This window comes from Nansenia antarctica (assembly GCF_963989245.1).
Source record: "Nansenia antarctica genome assembly, chromosome: 19".
In the NCBI taxonomy this organism is placed as follows: Eukaryota; Metazoa; Chordata; class Actinopteri; order Argentiniformes; family Microstomatidae; genus Nansenia; species Nansenia antarctica.
Window position 1 is genome coordinate 23,566,274 of NC_137692.1, and position 7,500 is coordinate 23,573,773.

Here is a 7,500-nt window from a genome sequence, read left to right on the forward strand (position 1 = left end):
ACGTTAGACAGGCAGCGCAGATTTATTTTTATGGCGTTCCGAAATGAACGATATGAGGCTGGGAGGGGAAAATCACAGTATACCCACTAGAAAACACTAGAATACACCACTGATCCAGACACCAGGGACACCTGGATGCCTCTCCTCTCCTCCTCTCCTCCTCTCCTCCCACCGAGCCCTGCCCAGAGCGGGCCTGCCACTCCAAACTAAAGTGTGGATTATATCCCTCCCGGGGGAGGAGGTACTTGTGTTTGTCGATTCTCCTGTTTCTCCCCCTCAAGAACTATTTTACAAGACCTGTTTGTAGGATTACCGGTACAGTTTTGTCCCCCTCCAGACCCAGAGGGCGGTTGTCAGTTCGACTACCTGAACTATTTTATATTCTATATATATTTAAACCAGTGGCTGACAGTCCTCTCGGCCATGGGTGTTCTATATTCTTACATTTTTGGCATTTAGCAGACGCCTTATTCCAAAGCGACTTACAATCAATACATTTGAATACTAAGCAAGTGAATCATCAATCCACCAGTCGTAGCAGGAAGAGTAATCCAGCTCAGGCCCGGGGCCACTGATAGAAGGACAAACCTTCTTCTAAACTTTTTTTTTTTTTTTTACACTGGAGAAACAGAGAAACAGTACAAGGGGGGCAATATACGTTTTTAGGGGGACACAGTAGAGGGGAAAAGCGGGTGTTTTCAGGAGACGCAGTGCTGAGGGGCAGAAGATGTCTCTAGCTGGGGGTGTGTCGACGCCGGTCCGGGCGAGGGCTTTGCTACAACACCCTCTGATTTAATAACTGATAGATGTTTACTGCCGACTCATGCCAACACTCGAGCCAACGCTACGACGATAATCAACAATACCCACAACAACATTACCAAAGGCAGACACAATCAATACGAGCAAAAGAACGTTCTTCAACAACTCTTGGAAGAAAGTTATTTTGCTCCTAAAGTTTAGGAGAATGATTTGACATGGATGGATACACATTCTTTTTCGCAGTCCAACAGACTTCTAGTCGTCGTACTGTGGAGGCTGGCGGAGGTAGAAATCGGAGGACAGGCGTGAGTGTTGGATACCGTTCCTCATTCCATTCCATGCATTGCAATGATCCTGTCCTCTGATGTCTACCTCCACCAGCCTCCTCTGGTGTCCCTGCTTGACGTGATGTGGTGGAGATCGGAGGAGGAGGAGAGGATAGAAAACGAGCAACATGTGATTATGTGTGTTTCCATTCTGTAAGAGAAACATGCGACAAGGACAGCCACCTCTCCCTGCCTCTCTCTCTCTCTTTCTTTCTCTCCCTCCCTCTGTCCCTCCCTCTCTTCCTCTCTCTCTCTCTCCCCCCCTCCCTCCGTCCCTCCCTCTATTCTTCCCTCTCTCTCTCTCTTTCTCTCACCCTCCCCTCTCCCTCCCTCTTTCCCTCCCTCTCTTCCTCTCTCTCTCTCTCTCTCTGTCTCTCTCTCTCTCTGTCTTTCTCTCTCTCTCTCTTTCTTTCTCTCCCCCTCCCTCCCTCTGTCATGTCCCTCCCTTCCTCTTTTCCTCCCTCCCTCTCTCTCTCCCTCTGTCCCTTCATCTCTTCCTCCCTCTCTCTCTCTCTTCCTTCCTCCCCATCTCTCTCTCTCTCTCTCTCTCTCTCTCTTTCTCACACACACCATCTGTCTCTCTCTCCCTTTTCTCCCTCCCTCCCTCCAATGTCTTTCCACCACCTTAGCAGCTTTCTACACACAATGCAGCCCTGTGTCTGTGTCTGTGTCTGTGTCTGTGCCTGTGTCTGTGCCTGTGTCTGTGCCTGTGTCTGTGTCTGTGTCTGTGCCTGTGTCTGTGTCTGTGTCTGTGTGTGGGTCTGTGTCTGTGTCTGTGTGTGGGTCTGTGTCTGTGACTGTGTCTGTGACTGTGTCTGTGGGTGTGTTTGTGTCTGTGTCTGTGTGTGTGTGTCTGTGTCTGTGACTGTGTCTGTGTCTGTGTCTGTCTGAGTCTTTGTGTGTGTGTGTGTCTGTGTCTGTGTCTGTCTGAGTCTTTGTGTGTGTGTGTGTCTGTGTCTGTGTCTGTGACTGTGTGTGTCTGTGTCTGTGTCTGTGTCTGTGACTGTGTGTGTCTGTATCTGTGTCTGTGTCTGTGTCTATGTCAGTGTCTGTGTCTGTGTCTATATCTATGTCTGTGACTATATCTATGTCTGTGTCTGTGTCTGTGTGTGTCTGAGTCTATGTCTGTGTCTGTGTCTGTGTCTGTGTCTGTGTCTGTGTGTGTCTGAGTCTGTGTCTGTGTGACTGGTCGTTTTCCTAGGATAACAATGTGGTGTGTTCTGTCCAGACTGTAAAGGTCTCCAAACACGACACAGACCTGAGAAAGTGGAAAAGCTTGTTCAGACCCTCGGGCGAGGCACTGCTGTGGGGGCTTAGCACACACACACAGAGTGTGTGTGTGTGTGTGTGTGAGAATGTGAGTGTGTGTGTGTGAATGTGAGTGTGTGTGTGTGTGTGAATGTGAATGTGTGTGAGTGTGTATGTGAAGGAGAGTGTGAGCGTGCATTCATGTGAGTATGTCTGTGTGTGTGTGAGTGTGTCAGTGTGTGTGTGTGTGTGTGTGTGTGAAGGACAGTGTGAGTGTGCTTTCATGTGAGTATGTCTGTGTGTGTGCGTGTCAGTGTGTGTGTGTGTGTGTGTGTGTGTGTGTGTGTGAGGGTGTCAGTGTGTGTGTGTGTGTCAGTGTGTGTGTGTGTGTGTGTGTGTGTGTGTGTGTGTGTGTGTGCGCATGTGTGTGTGTGAAGGTGAGTGTGTGTGTGTGTGTACGCGTGTGTGTGTGTGTGTGTGTGTGTGTGTGTGAAGGTGAGTGTGAGACATCAGTGTTGTTGTCCTCGTCTCCGTGGCATTGAAGCTGTGTCACGCACTCCCTCGTTGGGAGGGCTGGAGGGGGTGAGGGGGGAGGGAGGGGGAGGGGAGGGGTGAGGGGGGGGGGGGGGGAGAGGGGGGGGGGGGAGACGCAGCATGACAAAGGAAAACAAATGGAAGAGAGGGACAGAGAGACGTGGGTAGTATGTACTACAGGCTAAGTGAGCACAGCAGCGGCTTTCTAGAGAAGAAAGGCTACGTGCCAACTGCCCACAACACAGCACACACACACACACACACGCACACACGCACGCACACACACACACACGCACTCACGCACGCACATGCACGCACGCACACACACAGACACACACACACGCACTGTCAATGCAGATGGCACAGTCTACAGGTAAAAAAGAGATATGACTATAATGGTCTCCTATTCTGTTGTTAAGTCGTGACGTGTTTCCGGGTCCAACGTTGGCTGAGGCGCTGTCTTCGAAATGCCTCAGTAATAATAATAATTCATTATATTTGTATAACGCTTTTCCGAGGCTCAAAGACGCTGACAAATATGGGGAAAACGGGAAAGTGCTGTGTCCCTTGTTGTATGAATAGATCCCAGTCTAAAAAACGATTGAACTGTCATTCTACCGCTGTAGTACACTGGTACTCTGGTGCGGAGAATTTCTGGTTTGGACCCGGAAATTGCTAAACATCACGTTTGACGTCAGACTTTTCATTTACATTTACATTTTTGGCATTTAGCAGACGCCTTATTCCAAAGCGACTTACAATCAGTACATTTGAATACTAAGCATGTGAATCAGCAGTCCACCATTCGTTGCATGAAGAGTACTCTAGCTCGGGCCCGGGGCCACTGATAGAAGGAAAAACCTTCTCCCTATTATCGCCTTCTCCTAATTATTTTTATTTTTATTTTTATTTGTATTTGTTATATTACTGGAGAAACTGAGAAACAGTAAAAGGGGGGCAATAGAAGTTCTTAGGGACACAGGGGAAAGCGGGTGTCTTTAGGAGACGTAGTGGTGAGGGTCAGAAGATGTCTCAGGAGGAGCAGTTAAGATGTAACCTGAAGAGATGGGTCTTCAGTCTACGACGGAAGATGGGTAGTGACTCTGCCGTTCTGACAGCCGTGGGGAGCTCATTCCACCAGCGGGGAGCCAGTGTTGTGAAGAGACGTGATCGGGCAGCCCGACTGCTGTGTAGAGGAGGTGGGGCCAGTCGGCCAGCCGAGGTGGAGGAGCGGAGTGAGCGGGCAGGGGTTTGGGGGGTTACCATTTCCTTCAGGTAGGCAGGGGCTGTCCCTTTAGCTGCCTGGTATGCAAGCACCAGGGTCTTGAATCTGATGCGAGCTGCTATCGGGAGCCAGTGCAGGGTGCGAAGGAGAGGGGTGACATGCGAGTATTTGGGGAGGTTGAATACCAGCCGGGCAGCAGCATTCTGGATGAGCTGCAGAGGTCTAATGGCTGAAGCGGGGAGCCCAGCCAGGAGTGCATTGCAGTAATCCAGGCAGGAGATGACCAGTGCCTGGATCAAGAGTTGCGCTGCCTCTCTGGTAAGGAATGGTCGTATCCTTCTGACTTAACAACCGAATAGGAGGTCTCCCATCCCGTCTCCTGCGGTCTCCTTGGAACCCTTCCTGTGTCACACATTCAACATTCCCCGCTGCATCACTCTTAATCAGGCCCGTGATTCAATACTATTACATCTGCAGCCGAAATTATGTTTACCAAATGTTCCGGTAATAAATGTCTGTGTTTCATGTATTGATGACACTCTAGAGATGGAGGGATGATACGAGAGATGACCGGCATGCACGTCAGAGAGAGAGAGAGACAGAGAGAGAGAGAGAGAGAGAGAGAGAAGAAGAAAGAAAGAAAGAGAAGAGGGAGAGAGGATAAAGAAGAGAGAGAGAGCGGAAAGAGGAAGAGAGAGGGATAGAGGAGAGAGAGGGGGGTGGGGGGGCAGAGAGGGGGTCAAGACCCCCCTGTACTGACCTCCATCTCCAGCTTGGTACATACTGTATCTGTCTGTTATGAAATTCAATAATAATGTTAATCACCATCAGACCCTCGCAATTACAGCCTCCAATTACGCCCCTGATGTATTTAATATCCAGCAGAGAGAGAGAGAGAGAGAGAGAGAGAGAGAGAGAGAGAGAGAGAGGAAGGAAGGAAGGATGGAAGGAAGGAAGGAAGGAAGGAAGGAAGAAAGAAAGAAAGAAAGAAAGAAAGAAAGAAAGAAAGAAAGAAAGAAAGAAAGAAAGAAAGAAAGAAAGGAAGAAAGAAAGAAAGAAAGGAAGGAAAGAAAGAAAGGAAGGAAGGAAGGGACATGAAGATGACGGCTCAATGACACAGCTTGGTCACCATGACATGAAGGTTGTCTGTGTCCTACGGAGGTAAGAATAGCACGCAGCAGCACAGAGGACCGTCTGACACAGATTGATGTAGCGTCACGCCGTGGGTTTGGTCCAGTTGACCTGTCACAATTATCTCTCCCTCTGTCTCTCTCCCTGGCAATAGATAACAGTAAAACTAGCCAACAGGTTTAAAAGGTCAACGTCTAGCTCACTATAAACAAGCCTATGAACCAAGCATCAGTTACCTCACACTAATGTATTGAGGAAAATAAACATCATCCAAAATTCCTCTTTGATGCTTTCGCCAAACAAACTAAAAGCCACTCTGCTAGTAATAGTGTTGCAAATGCCGTCTCATCTTGTCTCTCATCTCTCATCTCAGCTGATTTCGTCAATTTCTTTGTTGACGAAATTGATATTATTATTATGTATCCTCTCATCCAGAGCACAGGACGAGTAGGCTCAAGATTATTTGTTTGGATTAGATTAGATTCATCTCTATTGTCATTACCAGACAACAAAAGTACCAGACAACAAAAGGGGTCAGGGGCTGCGACAGCAAAAGCACGCCCCCCCCCCCGTAGACTTGAGGTTGGACTTACAGGTGGTTAGGAGACCCTTATCAGCAGATCTGAGGGCCCTGACGTTGGTATAATAATAATAATAATAATAATAATACATTAGACTTATATAGCGCTTTTCTAGACACTCAAAGACGCTTTGGGGGTGAGGAGGTCTGCTAGGCAGGAGGGGGCCTTACCATTAAGAGCTTTGTCGACCAATAAAATAACTTTAAAATCGATCCTATAGCGGACTGGGAGCCAATGAAGGGAGGCAAGGACAGGGGTGATGTGAGCTCTCTTCTGAGTACCTGTGAGCTATCTGGCAGCGGCGTTGTGGGGTAGCTGTAGGCGGGGCCATGGTCGACTTATTAAGCCCCAGGTACAGAGAGTTACAGTAATCTTGTTGTGATGATATAAAGGCGTGAATGACTCTCGCAAGGTCTGAGAGGGAGAGAGTGGCCTTAATCCTAGCTATGGAAAACCCCCCTCACACTATGGAAATAGGAGATAGCCTTAAGGGCCATTAGGCTCGAGAGAACCATCGGTTCTCAAGGCTACCTACTTTTCTTATCAAACCAGAAGTGCAAATAGTGATAATAAAACATGATAGCGATACAGTATGGCATGTACGGTAGTTAGAGGTAGGCATATATACGAGAGATGGATCGCAGTAAGCTATGGTAGATATGTACTGTACGGTGTATACAGATGTATACATTAGAGGCTCTATCAAAAATAGCAACAAATGTATGAATGTGCAAAAATATGGTGTGTGCAAAGGTAGTATTTGCAAACAGCAGTAGTGCAAAAGAGGAATTGAGTTTTTTCACATTGACCAGGGGTGTGTGCAAACAGCAGTAGTGCAAAGGCTAAATTGGGGGCCCACAATGACACCACCTAGACCTCCTACACCACCTAGAGAAAAAAAACTATCTTGACCCAGATGTTTTCAAAACCTACAGGCGCGTATTTCCAATTCACCATTTTCTATCTGAAATATTGGAGAAAGTGGCTCACTGATTTCCATAACTCTAACAATATCCATGTGAGTGCTTTGAGTGTCACTTAATTCTATTACAGAAACGAGACATTTGTGGGAATCCGTGGGCGTGACTCTGACTGGGTTTAAACATTCTCACTAACAGAGACCAATCTGTGCTCCTCGGAGGTCAATTATGGTGTTCCACAGTGGCGGACTCAGGCTGTTTGAAGGGCAGGGGGGGCGAAAAGAAGAAAAGGGCATCTACTGCACAACATGGGACCCCATCAGTGCACATGGTCACGTTTAGACCATTGGAAGGGCAGCCAATAGGGCACATCCTCTAATTTGGCCACTCAAAAGGGCACTTTAGTGCAACGTTTTTCAACTGTGGGGGCACATGGTCAAGTTTAGACCATTGGAGGGGCACCAATAGGGCACGTCCTCTCATTCTCGCCACTCAAAAGGGCATTTTTGCCACTCAAAAGGGCACTTAAGACAGACGTTTTTCAACCGTGGGGGCACCAGGAGGGGCGGTCGCACCCCCTGCCCCCCCCCCCGAGTCCGCCAGTGGTGTTCCACAATACAGACATTTTTTTCCCTTTATTCTATGCTACCAGAGCTCCAATGTTTGCAGGAAAAGCGCTATACAAATAAAGTTATTATTATTATTATTATTATTATTATTAGGTAATATAATCTGTCAGCATAGCATATATTTTCATTGATATGCAGATGACA